This window comes from Fundulus heteroclitus, chromosome 3 (genome assembly GCF_011125445.2).
Source record: "Fundulus heteroclitus isolate FHET01 chromosome 3, MU-UCD_Fhet_4.1, whole genome shotgun sequence".
Classification (NCBI taxonomy): Eukaryota; Metazoa; Chordata; class Actinopteri; order Cyprinodontiformes; family Fundulidae; genus Fundulus; species Fundulus heteroclitus.
The window spans coordinates 656,801-680,451 of record NC_046363.1 but is presented as its reverse complement, the minus strand read 5'-3'; the positions used below and the strand labels follow the sequence as shown (position 1 = coordinate 680,451).

Below are 23,651 nucleotides of genomic sequence, written 5' to 3'. Positions count from 1 at the left end.
TTAAACCAGCTTGAAGATCGCTGTTTCACTTTATCTGTTTACTGTACTTCTGAGCTCCTACCATGGTTAAGGACACTGTTTTGTGAAATGTTTATTGATTTTTTTAATAAGCTGTGTGTTTTCTGGGATGGACTTATATGCGGATGAACCTGGCTGGCAATTTTGTTCCATTTACCTTGCAGTTCAGGCATTTTATTTTGTATTTTGCCCAAAGAGGATGTGTTTTACTTTGCAAAAGTGTCTCTTTTTCAGTTGTGCTCATAGATTTCTTGTCAAATTGCTACATAGCTCTGACCAAGATGGAGCAGTCTACCTTGGCTACCTTGGCTGGAGCCACGCCTGCCGACAGGGGGGTACAAACGGGTCAGTTGTCCCGGGCACAGGACAGCGGGGGGGCCCAAAACTGCAGCAGCAGTCTGTGTCACGGCACTTTGCTGCTCCCCCTCCCCTGTCGTACATGGCTCAGCGGCGCCAGCCAATCAGCACGCAGGCTCAGCCTGGCCCACCCACTCAGCTGCTGCTCAGACTCGGAGAGAGAGAGACCGCAGGAGGGGAAAAACATGAAGAGGGAAAGTAGCGCCGATTGGCTCTGTTTTAATACCGTAAATGAAATCAAACTGTATGTTTTGTAAAAAGCCGGTTAAATTCAGTGGAAACACAACAAATTTATATAAGCACATGAAAAACCATGAGCAAGAAAACGTCGAGTGACAGAAACGAAGAGAGGAGACGAAACTTGTCTCATTTCCCCGACAGACCCAGACCCACAGACTGACGTCACTGACTGAGGCATTTCAGTCCTCCAGAGAACATCCAGGTAGATGAGAGTGGTCATCTTCAGTAGCAGTTCATGCTAACTTTCAAAGTAGATATTATCTATCATATGTTACTGGAGCCCACACAGAAAATGTAATTAAGACATTGAAAGAACCCAGTACATATATCCTATTAAAAAGTGTTATTTAAGATAAGATAAGATTAGTTAATCCTTTATTTATCCCATGACGGGGAAAATTACAGGATTAAAGCAACAGGCAGGTGCACACAACACAGACAAAATTACATAAGGATTGAAAGATATAAGAGGTGGATTAGGAAAAAACACTATGAACAAAACTATTATTATCATTATTTAATTGTAATAATAAAATAAAAATCACAAAACCCAAAAGGTCAACAGTTTCATGATACATAAAGCTTAAATGTCAAAAGTATCAGTATCGTATCGACAGCGTCGATATCTGTATTTACTTCAGATCTGATCGATTAAAAATTTCCGGTATCGCACACCTCTAGCGGGGAGCTGGGAGGGAGGGGCCCAGCGTGTGTTTGACGATGAGACAGAAAGAGCCTACCCTAGCGACAACAGAGACAGTGCAGGTGGAGAGGCTTACTGCCCGATCGGATAGTCTGAGCATAGTGGGTCAGAGATGGATCACACCGTTAATTTCAATGATCCCGCGTTATGGCCAACAAAACTGACTGATTCTGATCGAATGAATGTTGTGCGTTTTTAATGGCAAAAAGGAAGCCTTTCTCAGAGATTCAGAGGGCAGACAATTCCTAAAGTATCTAACATATTCTACCTCCTGCAATGGAAGGGAAAACATTGTTAGGGACTGGTTAATATACAGCAGGTCAAAAAAGGCCATATTTTGGCTGCAGTGCTTGCTGTTCTCTTATGAAGAAAAGATCAATATAAAATACAGAGATTTCCAGGGCATGAAGTATACAGTTAAGTTGACTTTGTGTGTGTGTGTGTGTGTGTGTGTGTGTGTGTGTGTGTGTGTGTGTGTGTAGAGGGGGGGCCCAAAACCCAAAAACACTACGTCATCCCGGGCCCTTGCAAAGCTGTCAGCTGGCCTGCTTGCAGCTACACAGTACAGCTGCAGAAAACTGCAAACTGGTCTTCCCGGCCCCATTCACCTCAATCAGATTTAATTACAATGCAATTCTATGTCTGATCGGATGGTTTGGTGTGTTTCAGCCTTTAGGATTGTCTATTTGACACCTAAAGTACAGCCTTGATTTGTCTTCCCGGCTGGTTCTACAACCATTCAAGCCTTGAGACTCGGGTTAACTAGCACACATTTTTACAATGCATTTTTCAACAATCCTAAACAATGAACAGGATGGTCTTATGAACTACCAGTAAAGCCTGATACTACTAACTCGTGAACTCTTTTGAATGTCTTCTACAAACAGAGCAGTAGTACAGTTGCTTTTTTATTTTGCCACTTATGATTTGTGCTTCTTTATATTCAGGAGGCACCTTTTTGCCAGTCCACAACCTGCGCATATTTATTTTCCAATGACTAAAACCACATATTACTTCCCTCAATACAATAACAATATGTATGTATACACATTCATACTGCTATTTTAATCCATTTAATTCTATTTAGAAAAAAAAGCACATCAAAACATTTAATAGGAATTACAACAATTTCATTAGGTGTCATGTTAGAATAGAACGACTCAGAATCAGGGCAACCACGGAGACAAAACAGTTTAGTTGAATCTGGTTTATTGATCTGGTTATTGTTAAGAGTGCAGGGTCTCAGGTATTGGTGGTGTCCGGTTTGATAGTCTTCTGGTCTGCTTGGAGAGGTGAGAGAAAACTGTGAGAAACAGCCTGTGGCTGCTGAGGATGTGAAGGTTGCTAAACTCACTGAGTCGGAGGCTTGCCAAGGACCAGGAGGGGTGATGTCCTGGGTCCGGGTGAAAATCCTGAGATGCTCTCTTGTGCAGATGGCTTGAGGGTGGACAGGCAGGTGAGCTCTAGGAGGAGGGCTTGCACTGGCAGACGATCAGGGAAAGTTCAGTTGCCCTAGGGTTCCAGGCTTGAGGTATCTGTGGCGTAGGCGAAAGGTTCTGAAGGAAAAACAACGGAGACACAAATGTTAGGTTTAGTTTGCAGAGAACTCGGAACAGGGTAAGTTCGGTCATGTACCACGCTGGAAGCGAGAAAGAACTGACGCCCTCCTCCTGGCCTCTGCTCCTTAAGAAGGGCTCCAATTAGTTGTGATGAGAAGCACCTGCCCGTCACACCCTGCAGAGAAGAGAGAGAGAGAAAACCCGGCCCTGCACCCAGGCCTGGAGTGTGACATTAGGATTTCAGTTCTATTCAATACAGTTTATGCAATTCCAGAGATTTGGAGAAATTGTTCTTCCATTGTCAGCGTTGTGAGGGCCTGTCTTCAGTAGTCAGTGGGACAGACACATGCCCAAATAAACAGTCAAGCATACACTAAGGACAATGTCTCCAATTAACATGCCATTTTTCTGACCAGGTGTAATAAAAAAAAGCACCCAGAGAAAATAGATGCATGTAATATTACTACTGATTTGGATTGCTGCAAACATGGAATTGCAATACAGTCACAAATTGACACCAAAAGTCCCACATTTGTTCATATTTCTTCCAAAAACATTCCTCTTTAAGTCTCTTGGTTTTACTAAGCTAGCAACATCTAAACCCTTGCAGACACTCACATAAATGAATGTTTGACAAAGAAGGCAAAGTAGCTGGCTTGAGCATTTTCTGCAAAATGTTAGATGTATCTTAAAGGCTTGACAAGGTTATGTTGGGAAATATGTGTTTCCTTGGAAGCTGAAAAAGACTGTATAACGTAAAGAGCTTCTTCAAAAAACATGAATACTAATTCAATTTCAGATTACTATACATTTAAACTCTTCTATTTAAAATGTTACTGAAACACATATATATGAATATTAAACTTACTTAGGGAAGGACAGCTCCCACATAGATACAGTTGTGCTCATACGTTTACATACCTGGGGCATGTAAACATTTTTCTTGGTGGCTGTTATAAACAGACAAACATATCATTTAACAGTGGCTTTTAAAAAGAGCAAAAAGTGGTGTTAGAGCCATAAATAGAAAATATTTAAGTTACTTATTTGATGGTTTGCTTTTTATTTTTATCATATTCAGTAAGAAGATTTGTTCAGGCCATTTTATTGTCAAGCTTAGTTTGATTTTGAAAGGCTTGCTTCCTGTCGAGCCGTATGTTGTATTAGAAAAAACTATGGATGGATTATCTAGACACGGAGCAATACAGTTTTTGACCGTGTAAGCTGTGGATGATTTGGAAAAGGAAGAACTTATTTTTTGTAGATCAATATAAAATACAGAGATTTCCAGGGCATGAAGTATACAGTTAAGTTGACTTTGTGTGTGTGTGTGTGTGTGTGTGTGTGTGTGTGTGTGTGTGTGTGTGTGTGTGTGTGTGTGTGTGTGTAGAGGGGGGGCCCAAAACCCAAAAACACTACGTCATCCCGGGCCTTGCAAAGCTGTCAGCTGGCCTGCTTGCAGCTACACAGTACAGCTGCAGAAAACTGCAAACCGGTCTTCCCGGCCCCATTCACCTCAATCAGATTTAATTACTACAATGCAATTCTATGTCTGATCGGATGGTTTGGTGTGTTTCAGCCTTTAGGATTGTCTATTTGACACCTAAAGTACAGCCTTGATTTGTCTTCCCGGCTGGTTCTACAACCATTCAAGCCTTGAGACTCGGGTTAACTAGCACACATTTTTACAATGCATTTTTCAACAATCCTAAACAATGAACAGGATGGTCTTATGAACTACCAGTAAAGCCTGATACTACTAACTCATGAACTCTTTTGAATGTCTTCTACAAACAGAGCAGTAGTACAGTTGCTTTTTTATTTTGCCACTTATGATTTGTGCTTCTTTATATTCAGGAGGCACCTTTTTGCCAGTCCACAACCTGCGCATATTTATTTTCCAATGACTAAAACCACATATTACTTCCCTCAATACAATAACAATATGTATGTATACACATTCATACTGCTATTTTAATCCATTTAATTCTATTTAGAAAAAAAGCACATCAAAACATTTAATAGGAATTACAACAATTTCATTAGGATTTCAGTTCTATTCAATACAGTTTATGCAATTCCAGAGATTTGGAGAAATTGTTCTTCCATTGTCAGCGTTGTGAGGGCCTGTCTTCAGTAGTCAGTGGGACAGACACATGCCCAAATAAACAGTCAAGCATACACTAAGGACAATGTCTCCAATTAACATGCCATTTTTCTGACCAGGTGTAATAAAAAAAGCACCCAGAGAAAATAGATGCATGTAATATTACTACTGATTTGGATTGCTGCAAACATGGAATTGCAATACAGTCACAAATTGACACCAAAAGTCCCACATTTGTTCATATTTCTTCCAAAAACATTCCTCTTTAAGTCTCTTGGTTTTACTAAGCTAGCAACATCTAAACCCATGCAGACACTCACATAAATGAATGTTTGACAAAGAAGGCAAAGTAGCTGGCTTGAGCATTTTCTGCAAAATGTTAGATGTATCTTAAAGGCTTGACAAGGTTATGTTGGGAAATATGTGTTTCCTTGGAAGCTGAAAAAGACTGTATAACGTAAAGAGCTTCTTCAAAAAACATGAATACTAATTCAATTTCAGATTACTATACATTTAAACTCTTCTATTTAAAATGTTACTGAAACACATATATATGAATATTAAACTTACTTAGGGAAAGACAGCTCCCACATAGATACAGTTGTGCTCATACGTTTACATACCTGGGGCATGTAAACGTTTTTCTTGGTGGCTGTTATAAACAGACAAACACATCATTTAACAGTGGCTTTTAAAAAGAGCAAAAAGTGGTGTTAGAGCCATAAATAGAAAATATTTAAGTTACTTATTTGATGGTTTGCTTTTTATTTTTATCATATTCAGTAAGAAGATTTGTTCAGGCCATTTTATTGTCAAGCTTAGTTTGATTTTGAAAGGCTTGCTTCCTGTCGAGCCGTATGTTGTATTAGAAAAAACTATGGATGGATTATCTAGACACGGAGCAATACAGTTTTTGACCGTGTAAGCTGTGGATGATTTGGAAAAGGAAGAATTATTTTTTGTAGATAAAGAATTTTTTGTTAAAATTCCCAGTTTGCACGCGTTCTTTACTTTCAGTGTCTAAGGAATGACACCGATATTGGATCTGTTGCCATAACAAGTGGCTTTTTAACATACAGTATAACAATTAAAGGCTACCATTTTATAGAATATTCTTGTACTTCACTTTTACTTGTCTCCATGTTCTAGTGGGTCCCGTGGAGGCTCTGACATGCAACAGCACTTATGCATGTAATTTGTCTGCTACTTTTTGCCAGCCCTCTCTCCTGGCTTTAGCAGACTTTGATTTGTTACCTGTCGTTTTAATTAATGACTCAAATTCGACATAACCTTTCATTAAAAGCTCATGTTCTGTTTGGGAGAAAAACTGTCGGTGTTCTTTGGCCATGCTGAACAGCCAATAGCAGCGCTCCTGATCAATGTTTCAACTATCGATACATTTCCCCTTTTAAAGCGGCGCATGAACACGCAGTTATCTCAGATAACTCAATCCAGCCATACTAATCATAAACAACAGGTGTGTTCGAAGAACCCAATTAGCCAGATCATGATTAGCCGGATGAAGTCATCTTGGATGTGTCATTTGATCTTGTATGTTTTAAGCAACATACAAAGAACGGGCCCCTGGACAATATAGAAAAAACAAACATAACAATATAAATCATATTGGATCGATATTGATAATTATCAACAAATTCAAAACATATTTTAAGTGCAGCTTTGGCCATTTTATGCTGTTGCTTAACAACCAATTTCTAGATACAGAATACACAAACACTGAATTCAAGCCTAACCCTATATTCAACCAATTTTTTACCAAAACTACAAGTTTTTAAAAAGGAAAAAAAATAACGTTTGCTCTCTGAATTCTTTCAAGGGGATGGAGCGTTCCTGGGTCTGCGCTGTGATTGGTTGGGAGGATGTAATGACTGTAATATTAACCTACAAGGCTGAAACGCAAAAGGAAGAAAAACTTTACTTCAATTGAACTTTTCATTGACCCTTTTTTTATCATCAATATATGTCTATCGATCGATATATATTGTTATTGAATTATCGTCCAGCCCTACGACAGACTGCGAACTGGACTGTTGGTTTATTTGATTCTGAGCAGGGGTGATAGCCATCCACACTCCTCTACTCCCGGATCAGTGACTTCCTTACCAACATGCCCCATGTGGTGAGGATAGGGAAACTCACAATCTGCCCCAATGAGGCTCAACACTGACATGCTGCAGTGTTGTGTTCTATAAACGCCACAAACGTGGTTGTGAAGTTTGTGAACAACACCACTGTGGTGGGTCTCATATCCAAGAATGATGAAACCTACTGCACAGAAGATGTCCACAATCTGACACTGGTGCTCCAGGAATAAATAAACTCATTCTAGACCAAGGAGGTCATAGTTAACTACAGGAGGATCGGGAAGGCCGAATCTCTAACAACAGGGGGAGGTGGTGGAGCATGTAACATCATAAAATTCCTGAGCATTCACATCTCATCTAACCTCTCCTGGACTGTGAACACCTCCCACCTGGTGAAGAGGCCCAAGAAAACCTTTTCTTTCTCAGGAATCTGAAACAGGCTGGACTTTCTACTCAGCTGCTAATAATTTTTTGTAGAGCTACAATCGAAAGCATCTTGTATCTCAGCATGACAGTGTGGTACGAGAGCTGCACAGGAGAGGAAGGACTTACAGTTGGTGAAGTCAGCACAGGGGATTGTGGTATATAATCTAAAAGATCTAGACACAGTTTATGCTCCAATAATCCAGAAAAGGGTCAGACATCATTGCCACAGATCCCACCCACCTGGGCAATGCACAATACAATGTTTGTCCCACTTCTATCAGTTAGACGATTCAGGAACATTAAATCAAATATTAATCGATTTAAAAACTGTTTATTTCCCAAAGCTGTGAGGGCTATCACCCCCTGCTCAAACCCAATTAAACCACCAGCACCATTTTATAGTCTGTCACATCTTTACAAACATGCTGCTCAATCAGGTTCTTGATCTGATTGAGAATGATTTACACTGTCTCTCACATGCTAATTTGGGCAGTTTTAGCTTCTCATGGAGTGTTTATTTGGACATCTTTGCCAAATGTTCTTTGACTTGAAGATTAATGCTAATGATCTTCAAGTTCATTGATGATATTTGCACACTTTAACTTCTGCACACTTTCACTTCTCTGGGAATATCTGTCCATTGCATTCATGCAATTGCACAGTATTTCTTACATCATCCTGTAAACTGACTGCTACCTGTCTTTTTGATTTCAGAATCAATTAACTTGAACATTTACATTTTTTACTAATGACTATTTGCACACTTTCAACCTCCCGGAGATTGTTTTGTCTGATACATCCATGCAGTTGCACAGTAATTTACAATGCCAGCAAACTAGCTGCAATCTGTCTTTTTTGACTTGAACATCTTATCAGGAACTAAGGACTATTTGCACACTTAACTTCTCAGGAAGTATCGCCAGTGCATTCAACTATTTGAACATTATGTCTGTCTGTTCTGTTATGTGTGAATCTGGTGTCTCACCAAAATTTCATTATGGTGACATGAGTAAGAAATTTTGATTCTTGATTACCTTTTCCCACAAATCCTTTGATTATTTTGCTTTTCCGATGACTCAGAAACCTCAAACATAAGAGCAGCACTGGATGAAAGCTGCAAGGGATGTCACTGAGCTTTTACACACAAACACTACAAGCAAACAGATCACAGGTGATGATTGTTACCTTTAGTAACCATTCAAACCCATTTATGCATGTTATCAGGCCAAACTCACCAGGGTATGTAAACCTTTGAACAAGGTGCTGTTGCTATTAGGATTTAAAAAGAGTAAACATAGTTGTTTGACGATAAATGGGTCCACACACACACACACTAACCATGAGTGAAAAAAAAATAGTGTTATCATTTATATTTGTTGAAAATGGGCAAAAAAAAGTAAACTTATGAGCACAACTATATGGCGGCTGTATATGTAACCTTTATTTATCCAGGAAGATCTTATTGAAATAAAAAAAATATATGTTTCAAGAAAGACCTGGCCAAGAATGGCAGCAGCACACAATTCCAATCAAAACTACAGACATGTAAATACATTAAAGATACAATTTTGGCAGAATACGATTAAGAATTAGGCAAAACATCTGCAAACAGAAACCTTATTTGTAAAGTGGTTCAAAAATTCTCTAATACATCAACAGAGACCAAATCCTTCAGCTACAAGTCCCTCTGCAATTGATTCCAGTCTAAGGGAGCTGCAAACTGGAAAGATGTTTTACCATAATCAGTGTGAACCTTAGGTACCTTTAGTAAAATGAACTAATCTGAACACAGAGAATAGCCTTCTGAATATTTTCTATTAACAAGGGAGAGAGGATAAGGTGAAGTAAACCCAAGATGGCTTTGTAGTTGAAATTATACCAGTGACAGAGTCTGCGGGTCGATAATGAAATCCATCCAATGGGCACACAGAAGAAAATGACGAGTAAGAGCTCCTAGACCAGTGATAAAATGTAATGCTCCATGATACACAGAATACACTATGTAACCAGTGTGAACACGCATGCAAAATGGGTAGAAGAGTGGCAGCAAGAAGATAACCTGACAACAGCCAGCTGCATGTCTCGCTCCGCCTAGCTCCACTCACATACATCTGGGACACCGCCATAGGAATTGCCTTTACTGAAGGCTGGGCCTTATCAAAACTCCTTGCATATGATTGGATAAGCCACTTGTCTGTCATCTTTATCGACGTGCTATTTCAACCACTCACACCGAAGCTAACCCGTGACGCTGATGAGACCGACGCAGGAAAAAAAAAACTTTTTTTTTTTTTTTATGTGTTTGCAGCTCTAGTGCAGGGTTTCCCGCAGCGCTATCTTGGCGAGGCGGTCGCGGAAAACGTGCCGTCCACCCCCCCCCCCTCCGCTCCGCGAGCCGGTCCGCGGAAAACGTGTCGTTCACCCCCCCCCCCCCCCCGCGTGCGCGTCCGCGCCCCGGAAAACAAAACTTGCCAAATCCGGTCGGGAGAAGGGCGAAAACATGGTTTCCACCAACAAAGCCTTCAGAGCCGTTCTGATGTTCTTTTAATGAAACAATATCAGATAGATTGGACAACACGGAAGAAATAGCAGCATCAATGCTAACGCTTGCTTCCTCGATGCGAGCCGCCATTGTTGTTGGAATCTCACGGTGGCTTCTCCACTACGTCACATCCATGAAACACCCGCCCTGCGTCCTGATTGGCCAGACCAAAAATTTGGTTGGGGAAATCACTTTCAATGAGCGATGTCCCAGATGTATGTGAGTGAAGCTAGGCGGAGCGATACATGCATCTGGCTGTTGTCAGGTTAGCAAGAAGATGCCTTCTAGCCTAAAAAAAACAAGCAATGAACAATAAAAGCTAAATATTTATATTGAGATATTACTTCAATTGGAGAGCCTTGAAAAGTAATAATGGAGTACAACAATTGTGAAATGGCCTTTTACTTAGAAATGGAGAACAACATTACTTTACATATATGAGCATTTAAATTCAATTCAATTTATATAGCGCAATTCATGAAACATGTCATCTCAAGGAACTTTACAAAGTCAAATTCAGTCATATAATATAGATTGATCAAACATTTCCTATATAAGGGAACCAGTTGATTGCTTCAAAGTCCTGACAAGCAGCATTCACTCCTGGAGAAGCGTAGGGCTACAGGGAGAATCGTCTGCATTGTCCATGGCTTTGCAGCAATCCCTCATACTGAGCAAGCATCGAGTGACAGTGGACAGAAAAACTCCCCATTAACGGGAAGGAAAACCTCCAGTAGAACCGGGCTCAGTATGAACGGTCATCTGCCTCGACCAACTGGGGATTACAGAAGACAGAGCAGAGACAACAAGACAGACAAACAAGCACAATCATTCAAATTAGAATGATTGTGTTATTACTACAACAAAAGCTGCTTGTTGTCATGGTTTTTGCCACGTGTCTGACCCACATGCAGAACACTCTCAGGAAACAAAGAAAGTTTTAGAATGTTTATTAAAGAGGTTTAGAATCTTCTGCGATGAGCTCCAGGTATGGGTTATGGAGGGGAACTTAGCCAGGAGGTCTGTAAAGATATTCAGTGTTACTGCAGAAAGGATTGTCTCAGGAAGGTGCAGGAATAGATAGCTTACTGGGTGATGGGTGGAGTTGCGCCAGGGGTTGAGTTAGTTGGAACGCGGTGGAGGGTGGGCAGGTCTTGATCCAGGAGTGGAGGTGGTAGTGGTTATCCAGGAGCTGCCAGCCATGTATTAGTCCAGAACTGAGTCCTTGTAAGGTACAGATGGTCCACAAATAGGCTGAGGAACTGGGAAGGAATCCAGGGCACAGGGCCAGATCTGAGGGAAAGACAGAGTTAAATCTTCAGGGCTTCAGAATCAGAACTGAGCAACAGAGGGCTAGAGTCATACCACACAGGTAGAACACTCAGGCATCGAAGGGCTGGCAGCAGGCTTCTTAAATACTCCACTCCTCATGATGTAGATGGAAAACACCTGCTGCACCACCAAACCACCACACTCCCTGATGCCATCTAGAGGAGTAAAAAAGTAAAGCCGAAAAGAAAAAGGAGACCAAGTCTCCCAGACTCCAACACTTGTAGTTTTTCAAAAGCATGTTTTACTGTGTTGGCAGCACAATACAAAACAGTATCATCAGCATATGAATTAGAATTGGTGTATGGTAAATGGCTTTTACTTGTATAGTGCTTTTAACTAGTCTTGACGACCTCCAAAGCGCTTTACACTACAGTCTTAGTCATTCACCCATTCACACCCTAACGGTGGTGAGCTATGTTAGTAGCCACAGCTGACCTGGGGCAGACTGACAGAAGCGAGGCTGCCATACATCGGTGCCACTGGGCCCTCAAACCACTGCCAGCTGGCAATTTGGGTGAAGTGTCTTGCCCAAGGACACAACGACAGAGACAGTGAGAGCAGGGGATCGAACTTGCAACCCGCCAATTGCAAGAAGAACCCCCTAATCTCTGTGCCACCAACACCCCCTATGGCACATTTTTGTCTAAACCATTAATAGAGATCAAAAAAGAAGGGGACCTATGACTGAATCTTGTGGAATACCCTTGGATATTGGAAGACAAGGGGAAGAAAGACCCTCTACCAGCACACATTGTGACCTACCAGACAGGTAGTTGTCAAACCATTTAACTGCATTTTGAGAGAGACCAATCTCAAGCAGCCTTTTTAACAGGATTTCATGATCGACTGCATCAAAGACTTTAAACAAGTCAATGAAAAGTGCTGCACAGTGATACTATTTATCTACAGAACCAATTAAATAATTTAATACCTTTAAAGTTGCCGTGGTAGTGCTATGTAATGCCTTAAACCCAAACTGGAGATCAGTTAATACACTATTTGAAGTTAAAAAGTATTTCAGGTGTACACTAATGACTTAAGTATCATTGCCAGCACAGCCACCGGCTGTCAGGAAGCAGAGAAACGTATTAATTTAGAGTAGCAGACATGTAAACATACGGTATATTGTGTGTTTTGCTAACATGTAGTAATATTAATGTTTGAGTGGCCCAGAATCTATGGAGGAAGCTACAAATTATGGGGATGGCGTGAAGGGTCTTTCAACCTCAAAGAATTAGAGCTCATCACCAAAGATAATTCAGTGGAAACAATGGAAACATGCAAAAGCTGATAAGCCACTATAAAATTAGTTTGATTCCTGTAATACCAATACATATTTTTTTCAATCAATATTGATAGAGCTATAAAAAACCTTTGACGTGTCATTTTTTAAAAATGTATATACAACCAGTTTTTTTCTCCAAATTTGATCCATTTTCACACCATTTTATTATCTTTGGAGAGATGAAAACTCTAATGAAACAAGGGAAGCAGAGAAAGTCTGCAAAATCCTTAACAGACAGAATTTATAACACCAGTTAAAGTGATATATAAAATATATCATCCTCTGACAGAAGCATTTTGAGTGTTGATTCACTGCCTTAACTTTGCCATTATCTTGAGTATTATCACAGAATTTTCTGTAGGATGACCGTGCCCCCATAATAAGATAAAACACTCACAATATTTCTGAGCTGCAGGTGAATTATCTCTTTTTGTCTCTTCTTATCTCTGTATTGACCTTGCTCAGTGCCCCCCCCCCCTCTCCAGAACAGATGACATGAGATAGTGTAAGGGCGAGGTAATTGGATCAAACTGACAGAAAATAGGCCAACCAGCGCTTCCATGAGAGACAGGTTAAGCTTACTTGTCTCCTGTAAACGGCATTGGTTTAGCATCCTTGACCTAATCACCAGCAGCAGAACTACACCAGGCACTCCCATGATACAGCAAATTACTGCTGACAGTTGCTTGTGCTGCTTCCAGAGGAGCACACTGAGACTTCTCTGTGCAAGACATTGCATCACAGTCGCGTATACAACTGCAAGGTCGTGGTTCAGCTGAACTCAATTTGGCACGGCAAATTGACAAGCAAGCAAATTTGAGGAAAATTGAGAGAGCGGACAGATTGATTTAAGGCCAATCATTCTTTTAAAGCTGAAATCAAGGGGACATTCAAAGGTCCTTGGAGCTATGCTACACAATATCCTCTAAGTGTTGCAGGGGTGAAAGGAACACCTTCTCTAACTACATTATAATGCTGAAGCCCATTAGTCAATGACACAGTACAGTTCTGTTGCTGTCATTTTATCAATGCAGCCATACATCTTCATGTTAAGCCTTGTATAATAATATTCAACACAATACTACCACACGATATAAAAAAGAAAAAAAAAAGGTTTGATCTGCCTTAGCCTTCATGCACAAGAAAAAGGTTATTCACTTAAGGTTATAATTTTTCATTTGCATTAAAGTAAAATGGCTCACACTAAGACAAGTCTCTAGCATCCTGAGTCAAGACAGAGTTGGCCACTCCTCTACAGTAGAACAACCCAAATCGGGTCAGGTTGCTTAATTGTAGACCAATCAACCTTTACTAATGTAATGTCACTTTTATTTAACATGAATAAATGAAAAATCTCTTTGCTTGAGGAGTGTTCTGAGTGAAAGGCAACTCCAGAGCCAGCGTGGGCATGATAGGAATGAACCGTTTGATCTGCTGAATATTAATGCTCCTCCAAGATTATAGGGATTATTAGTTCTTTTCTTGGCTGACAATGAGGTTATTTTCAGAAGCCATCGATTAAATTGCTGAGGGAATTGCCTTTGATATGAGTACGCCCACATGAGGAGCTACTTTTGGAATCTGAGTAGCTCTAATTCGAAACGCCCCTCAATCACTTTATGTCATTAGTATTGGAATCGCATGAGAGATTCAGATGAGGATGTAGGTTTTTTTTTTTTTAGGTTTTTTGCAAGTGCACTCTCATCTGTTCTACTGGTGTACCTGTAGGCCAGTAAAAAGGGTAAAAAAATAGGAGAAAAAAATCTGTAAAAATAATGGTATTTTCCTATGGATACATTGTTTCTAAAGCCACCTTTATTAGCAATGACTTAGGTCAATCATCTTATAATAAGTTACAATAGGGGGCTACTGGGTTATTACCCTTTTCAGATTAATTTCTTGTTCAGCCACTCTGTGTCAGATTTTGGAATCATTGTCCTGTTGAACGACCAACATTAATCTACGTTTTAGCCTTTGGATAGGTGGCTTTAACTTTTACCTTTCTGTCATTTTCTGCACAAAAGGAATTAAGGCTGAATACCAATCCCAGCAGAATGTTTGGAATTGGGTATTCTGCTTGGTTTGGTTTTCACGGTCCTGTATGTCATGACAAAATGTGTCCATTTCAGTCATTTCCATTTAATGGACATAGTTCTAGAAGTATCATGTTGTTGTCTGATTCTGGCAGGGCAGAGCACAACATAAAGTAATTTGCCATATTTTGAGGTGTTATTGACTTTATTTAGAAACTGAAAAAAACCCAGACCAGATGTCAATATAGCAAAAGCCTAAATACAAACAGAATGTACTTGCTGTTACACTATGATTGTGAATGTTAATCAGAATCTAATCCATTTTACAAATATAATTAACCAAGAATTGCCAGATAGTGTTTGAGTTGTTTAATTAACAACCTAATTTGTGTTTTGTCTTTATTTTTCCCCAGATGGAATGAGCGTTCTTGCTATCTTCCACCATACAGTACATGCCTACCTGTTGATGAAACCACACTGAATATGTATTTGTGTGTTCTCTCTCAATCACCACAGGTTTAGTCCCTACGAGTGGTATAATCCCCATCCCTGCAACCCTGACTCTGATGTAGTGGAAAACAATTTCACCCTGCTTAATAGTTTCTGGTTCGGAGTTGGAGCTCTCATGCAGCAAGGTAGACGCCTTTGCCTGCTCCTGTTTTTTTAGCGCAAGTCCCACTTTTTGCTGGGGGTCAAGCATTCTCTTTGACCAGGCCCATGGCCATGCATGGGGGCCTCTGTGCATGTAGTTAAATGCTCCACAGGTCATCCAGCAAAATGGATTGAGTGGAATGAAAGGGATGCAAACAATGATGCTGCTGCATGCTTCCCATCTCCATTTGATATAGATTTCCCTTGACTTAGATATCCCTTTCTGTTTCACTTACCCATCTATTGTCAGTCACAAGGTCAGGTAAGTTGACAAATCCAGAGTATTTAAGAGGGGCCAAATGGATGAGGGTGAATCAGAATGTCATGCAGCCTGTTAAAGATACAAAAATAGTATCTTCTCAACTATTTGGCATCCTAAACAGAAGGCTTTGCAGTGCACTGAGATATTAATTAGGTGACCTGTACCTTTCACAATGCATTAATCAATGGCAAATGTTGCATTCATTTAATTTGTATTTCAATCAAAACAATTGCAATATTTTTCCAGGCACCAGCAATACTATATGGACAGGAAAGTAAGTTATTAAATAGAAAGGTTCGAATGATTACAATTGTAATAATGAATGAATAAATACACAATATTTTGTGATAAGCTGTTTGTAGGTGAGTCTATCTTAATTCTTGTTTAAAAAAAGTAAACAATTATTTAGCTTATATTGTATTTTAAAAAGGAATTTAATCTTGTTACCTTTATACTTTAAGCTACTTGTAGAAGAACCAGTTCTGCCAAAAACATTTCAACATTAGTTCAAAGTTTTAATAAAGGTTTTAATAAAAATTGAGGTTTATTATTTCTAGTTCAGCTACTTCCTGAAACCTTAGTACTAATATTAGTATGTGTTGTTTTTATCTTATTATCTAATTTAGGAGTAGTGCAGTAAATCTGGATGGCCAGGGTTTGGAAATAGTATTAGTTATAGTTAAAAAATATCATCACAGAATTACTAATAACGGCATGAATATTTTTATGAATATACCATCACCAAAACAAGATTGTACAACCACTTCTCATCAACATAATAATAATAATAATAATAATAATAATAATAATAATAATAATAATAATAAGAAGAAGAAGAAGAAGAAGAAGAAGAAGAAGAAGAAGAAGAAATACAATGTTCTGCAGTGGTAACATAAAGGTAATACTTTTTAGCTCCAGCATATTATCTGCAGTAGTAAAGTAAAAAGCTAATTAAATGAACACTTGGGCTGACCAGTTGAGAAGATATGAATGAGAACCAGAAGGCTGTGGAATTAGGCTGGGCATGCATTTAGTGTCTGCATGACACAGTTCTGATCTACACAGTAGAGAGGCTCCCCTGTGTGGTGGCTTGCCCTGCCCCCCAGAAATCTGTGGGACGTGCTGTTTGGTCTTGACGTTACCTTGGGTACATGACAGTCAGCCCCAACCAGGCACTGTTTGGGTTCGACTTGCCTCTCCAAGTTGGTTGCCCTTTGTTTTCTGCTCAGGTTTCTAAAGTGGAACTGGATAAGAAATTCAAGGATGGTAACAAGTTCCACTTTTGAGCTCTTTTGTGCTAGCAGTGCTTGCAATAGAACATGCAAAGAAAGTTATCAGTTTTGGTAAATTCCTGTTTGTTACTCTAATCTTTTCTCTCAGTTTGGGTAAAGATAATGACCACAGTGGGTAGCTGGTGCTGTGACTTTAATGATACTAACTTTAAATTTCAAACCAGCTAAAATAGTAATTTAGATTTTTTTTTCTTTTGGCTGTTCCCTTTTAGGGGATGCCATAGCAATTCATTACAGTCTGCACACAGACTTGCCTGAGTTTTTACACCAGCCACTCATCCCAACGCACACAGAATTTGAATCCCAGTTTCCTGTTTCAAAGACACAGATTTACTTTGCTTTACCACAGAGGGACTAGATAATGTTAAAGTATTCAACTTTTATAATAAGAAAGAAAGGTAGTTTTATTTCAACCAAAAAAAAGTTTTACAATCCTCATTACCACATGGATCCTTAAAAGTCATCAACAGTTGTAAATTTTGTTGCATTCCATAAAGAGCAGAAAAAGTACACAGTTATGTTCCTTGAGATATTTGTCCCCCAGCTCAAATGTTCTTCCCTAAACTCTCCACAGACTGAGAGGCAACAATGACTCCATCTTTAGTCATTTAACTGTGATTACTACAAAAATGGATAATCAAAACTCAAACATTTTCTCTACACTTACTACATGAATAACATGCCCTATAGCTAATGGATCAGTGGGCAACTCTCCTGAGATCCACAAATATGCTTCCAAACAAAGCTTCAGTGGCTTAGATTTAGCACGGCCAACATCACATATGCAACAAATCCAAAGGGAAGGTCCACAAAGCCCAACTATATAAAAAAATAAGAAAATTAAAAGATGTCCACACAGTATTCCACCATTGTATATCCTCCAGATGGTGTTGTGTATCCTTTCAATTAAATTCACTTCAATTCAATTTTAATTCAATTTTATTTATATAATGCCAAGTCAAAACACATGTCATCTTGAGGTACTTTACAAAGTCCAATTAAATCAAAACATCCAGATAGATTGGTTAAAATGTTTCCTACCTATGGAAACCCAGCAGAGTTTTGACAAGCAGCATTCGCGCCTCCTGAAAGAGTGTAGAGCCACAGTGGACAGTGGTCTGCATTGTCCATGGCTTTGCAACAATCTCTCATTCCGAGCATGCATGTAGAGAAAAATCCCCTTTAACAGGAAGAAACCTCCCGTAGAACAAGGCTCGGTGTGAACGGCCACCTGCCATGACCGACTGGGGTAAGACAGAGACACAAAAAAAGCACATAAGCCCATATTGATCCAGTAATGGTAGATGATCTGCCCCCCTGGATGGTGTGACAGCTAACAGAACCAAGCCAGATGTACATAAAAAGGACAGAGAACAAAACGTTAAAAGTTGAAATAGCAATGAATATTGCAAAATAGTAGGATAACTCAACAGAGTGAGAGATATAAGCCTGTTTTCTATTGCCACTCAAAAGCCTGGGGCTTTTCAAATCCTGGGTAGTGTTTCCATGCACACTTTTCCCGCTGCTTTGGTCCCTCAAGCAACCCAGTACTCTGCTCTGCTTTCCCAGGACTTGTTAAAGGGGCATGGTTGCATGCAACAAGAAAAACTGTCCGCCACAAGGGTGGAGTAAGGAGCAGTAAGGAGATGAGGAGTTTACCAACCTATCAATTTTATAAGCTTAATTTATCACAAAAAGTTGTTTTAACATGTTTTAGGTGAGAAAGTACACCTCCAAACGTCATTTTTGCAGTCAGTTCTTCAGGATTATGAGCTAATTTTCGTTCTTTTCTGACTTGTTGGGACAGTAGAGAACTGTTGACAGGCTGGTCTCACCGGGGAGACAGCAGTGTTAACCCCACGGCTGAGAAGTCACTATAAAGTGTTTAGTATGTTAGTGGGGAATATTTGCATATAACATATCAAATGTGAGAATCCTGGCTGAATATTTCTAATTTTGGCAATATTCTGGAGGTGAAAAAAGGAAACCCAAAAAATCTGTTTAATATGGGATTTAAATTGCATATCTTGGTCACGTAATGTAAAAAAAAAACACTAAGGTTTTTTACTTTATTACCAGGGGCCAATTTAATGCCATCAATTTAATGCCATCCCAATTATGTGATTCATTAAGAAGTTTATTTTTTGAGGAGTCTGGTCCAAAGATTACAACCTCGATCTAGTCTGAATTTAAAAGCAGAAAGATTCCCCAAAACCTGTTTGGGGAAAAATTACAAACAACTACTGTTTTTTGTGAGAAATGTTTATATTAGTACAACTAATGTTTGTATGTTGCCTTGGTAACACAGAAGTGAATTAATTCTCAAGTCAAAAAGACAGGTAGCAATCAGTATTTTATGGTGTAAAATACTGTACAATTGCATTACGCTTCCAAGTGAAGGTAAATGTTTTTAAATAGTCATTAGCCAAAATTTTAATCTTTCAGTTAAAGTAAGAAATGTGGGTAAGAAATGTCCAAGTCCCTTTTTGAATGAATGTGCATGCATGAGACCAACTTACCCATTATTCCGTTCCTCAGGGGGATCGCATGAAATAATCTGCCAAATACATCTGGTCTTATTTCTTTCTTCTGAGGACTTCCTCTTCCTCTCAGAAACTTATAAGACAGTTTACTTCTAGCGACTCTAAATTACAATATATTTATAGCCGCCAGCAATTCTTTGTGGACAAAATTGCAGTGGCTCTTGTATAAGACAGTTAAATAAATTTTAGTTTTAACTTATATTGTATGTCTAAGATAGAAATAGCTTAAAAATACAATGTAAGCAAATACAAATGGGACAAACAAAGTGCATTGCCCGAGTGGGTGGGATATGTGGCAATACGTCTAGCCTTTTTCTGGATTTTTGAAGCATAAACAGTGTCTAGATCCCATAATCCCCTGTGTTCTAACCTTTATTCTGGCTCAGTCCTCATACAGATTTCACCATAAAGAGAAGCAGACGTTGCAGGTCTAAAATTGAATAGGGCCTCTGAAAAGACTAAAAAATACACTTAGCTTTCCTGGCCTTTTTTTAGTTCAGTCAATTCAATGTAAATTCCCACTTTTCTGAGTAGGTTCATGAGCGGTCTCGTGCATGTCTCCAGCAGCCATTGGGTGAGAGGCAGGGTACACCCTGAACCCTTGAGAAAGCTGGAATACCCAGAGGAAACCCAAGCATGCATATAGAGAACATGCAAACTCCATTCAGAAAGGATAAGGCAGGGATTTGAAACCAGGGTATTCAAGATATATTTTAAATATATGAGCAGATTTTAACCCTTAACATCACAAATAGAACCTTTCAGGCTGATAGAGGAGATATGGAGCAGATAACACCTAACAACTCATAGCAAGATATAACAGAAAATATAATATTTCATGGCATACTGGCTGTAGTGACAAAACAGACTTGCATAGGTAGTGCCATTATTTCTGTGGTCATTCTAAGTGTAAACATTGTAGATTCAGCTAACTCCTGTTAGCAATTATACAAGACAAAATCTATATAGCCTGGTATATGCCGTCAAGTTGTCACACAACAGGTGAGTTTACTAACGAGAGCTCACAAAATCCTTTAGGGCTCTCAGGGATCCCTGAGAGCTGTGTGCCTCATCTAGTCTGCTTTTCCTGCTCCATTGGAGCAACTGCAGTTAGTTTGCCATCTCTTTCCATGCAGTGTGTTCCCTCTCTACTCGACAGCTCACTCGAGGGACTGAGAAAGAAAGTTTTATGAGAAGTCAGAGTGCAAATTGAGGCTCACAAAGGGAATGGGGCACAAAGTTCTTAACCTTGTGTAGTTTACTCCTTTATGAGCTTGCCTTCTTGGCGAATGTGCAAAATCCATGCCTTCCCCTTCTTAAGCTGCTTGAGTGTAGCACTTATTATATAGATCCACTTTATTTTACTGAAAACCTCAAACACACACACACCCTATGCCCAGAGACAGTGCATATATTCTTCAATTTCTGTTTTACACAAAATGCAACTAAATCTATATTAAGAAATTAATAATGAGACCAAATTGTATGTCAGTATGTTAGAACCTTGTCAAACTGTCGCAAAAACAACTGCATTAGATAACACCCCTTTAATGATGTAAATCCTCACATAATAGCAAAGTGTAGCTTTTTTGGCCAATTTGATGCAGTTATCATTTAAGGCCCAAAAAGGTTATTTGCAGACTTTATAACCTTGGTACAATGGAGGTACTCCACCAACACAAGCACTTTTAGGAATTTGTTGTAAATTATAAAACTACATGGTATAATGGTGAAAGTGTTTATCAAATCACGTATTCCTCATCTGACACCCATGTGGTTCTTGATTTGATTATTTGAAAGCACGAATGAACACCAACAGATCAAGCAAAAATGTTACCTGTAGAAGAGGCATAATCTGATTGATATAATGTCCATTAAACATAAATGCAACTTACTACAGTAAGAATTACCCACAGTCACCATTAAGCTGCCCACTCTGTGCATTTGTGTTAGCATGAATTATGAAGACAGCAGATGCCCTGGCCTGCCTGGCCCAGTCTAGCTGTGGTGCTGCTCCCTCTCTGACTCAGCCTTACCCAGCCTTACCCCATACTCTGCTCCTTTCGTTCAGGATCTGAGCTCATGCCAAAAGCCCTCTCTACCAGAATTGTGGGAGGAATTTGGTGGTTTTTCACTCTCATCATCATCTCCTCCTACACGGCAAACCTGGCAGCTTTCCTCACTGTGGAGAGGATGGAGTCGCCCATTGACTCTGCTGACGATCTGGCCAAGCAAACAAAGATTGAATATGGAGTGGTAGAAGATGGTGCCACAATGATTTTTTTCAAGGTAAGCTTTGACGGTATATTCTAAAACCCATTTTTTTCACCAACCAAAGTATTATCTGTTCTGTTTTAACTAGAAATGCCCATACATACAGTAAGTACTTGACAAAGTAAAGTCTACATAGTATTTACATCCGTCTTTTGTAAATTTGATTAAAATAATTTAGGCAGTGGACTGACAAAGCCAGAGTTCAAACCCATCATCAAAAGCATACAAAAGTATCAGTGTACAACTGAAGTAAGAAAATGCAGGTGTTAATAAATCTAGTAACTGGAAACAAGTGTTGTTTAAAGGTTCTAGTCAATGCCCCTGTTTATTCATTACCTATGGTTACACCACTCACAACACAGATGAAATAAAAAATTCCACTGAACTTCAGTAAACTTCTCTCAGATTGTAATGTTGCAGAAGTACATCTATGTTAATCAGACACAATTCCTGAACCATGTTCCCCACACAAATACAGTCTCAGCAAATGTTTTGTAATACCTTATTTTAATAGTAGACATAAAAATAGTAAGTATTTCATGTTTCTGGATGATTCTGGATGAAATTTTGTCTCCATCTGGCTGCAAAGGGGCTGGTGCAAATCTCCAGCGGTCATTGGGCAAGGAGCAAGGCACACACTGGACAAGTCTCCTCTCCATCACAGCTGGTCATGATCTTGCAATATTTATTGTTTCATGTTGTGTGCCACAAAATCAGAGAAGCCTGTATTAAACCAGACAAAGTTTTGGGACTCACAAAGATTTATTTAAAATATTTAAATCAAGTCCTGATGCAAGCAGGCAAACGTCCATAGGAGTCTGGTAAGGCAGAGAGTGGACAGACAGACAGGACTGAGGCTGGAAGCAGGCTGGCAAGGCAGGCTTGATGACACACTGGCAGACAGATCCGTAGGCACTGGGCAAGGCTTGTGGTTGTGAGACAATCCAGGTCAGAGTCCAGCAAAGCAAAGAGCAATGAGGAGTCCAAGCAAGAGCAAGGTGAGGCAGGGAAATCCGGAGATGAGAACTTGGCAAGGCAGGAGAAGAACACCGGACATGCTCATCACAATGGCTTAAATAGTCTGACAGTGGCTGACTGTAAAAGCCCAGTGAATAAAGGCAGATAACCAGGTGAACTGAATAAAGATGATTAGGAAGTGGCAGATGGAATTAAGTGTAGCTGGATGTTTACGATCATTGCCTTGATGGAAGTCAATCCTCTGCCCTACTCTTAACAGGTTCTCTTCCAGGATTGCTCTTAATTTAGCTCCATCTATCTTTCCATCAATCTTTAAAACTGAACAGTTTGCTGTGCTGTCCCACAGAATGATGCTTGCACCATAATATTTTACTGTTGAAAGTGAACTCAGGGAGATGTACGGTGTCAGTTTTTATTCCACCCCACATAGGCCAACATGTTTAAATCTGACCAGAGCACTTTCTTCCATATGTTCTGTTCCCCCTACATGAATAAATTGTTCTGTCATATTTATAAAGTTTTCTTTACTAACCTAAATGGAACTGAACATAGCAATTGGCAGACCACAAGCTCTATTTTGAAGTTACTCTGGAAATTTTGGCACCTTATAATAAAAGTAGTTACTTGAATTAATTTTATTTAGATGTATTTGACAAAAGCTGGAACAACAGGAGGCAAAACATACACACCACACTTTTCAGATTATTTTTGGAAGCTGTGTATCAGTTTCCTTCCACTTCACATTTAAGAAGTTTTTGGGTTGGTCTACCGCTTAAAATTCCAACAGTGGTTTTAACATAACAAAAGGAGGAAATTATTAAAAAGTATAAAACCTTGTGAGGTACTCCATGTGCATATACAAAACAATTTTTATAGGTGAACCTTCCACTCCAGTTTACACACCATTTATCAATCTGTAATTTACTGACTGTGTCCATATAGCC

The 23,651-nt window shown here is 39.4% G+C and overlaps 1 protein-coding gene across 1 annotated transcript in view; it reads left to right on the top strand.

The window, feature by feature from the left end:
- The window catches only part of LOC105917636 (glutamate receptor ionotropic, kainate 2), a 1,028,886-nt gene extending 1,007,142 nt beyond the window's left edge, over positions 1-21,744 (top strand). The window contains exons 12-13 of the transcript XR_004928158.1: positions 15,224-15,342; positions 21,527-21,744. The gene's annotated coding sequence lies outside the window, so the exon portion shown is untranslated. The remainder of the gene's footprint in view (positions 1-15,223; positions 15,343-21,526) is intronic.
- The last annotated feature ends 1,907 nt before the right edge of the window (positions 21,745-23,651 follow it).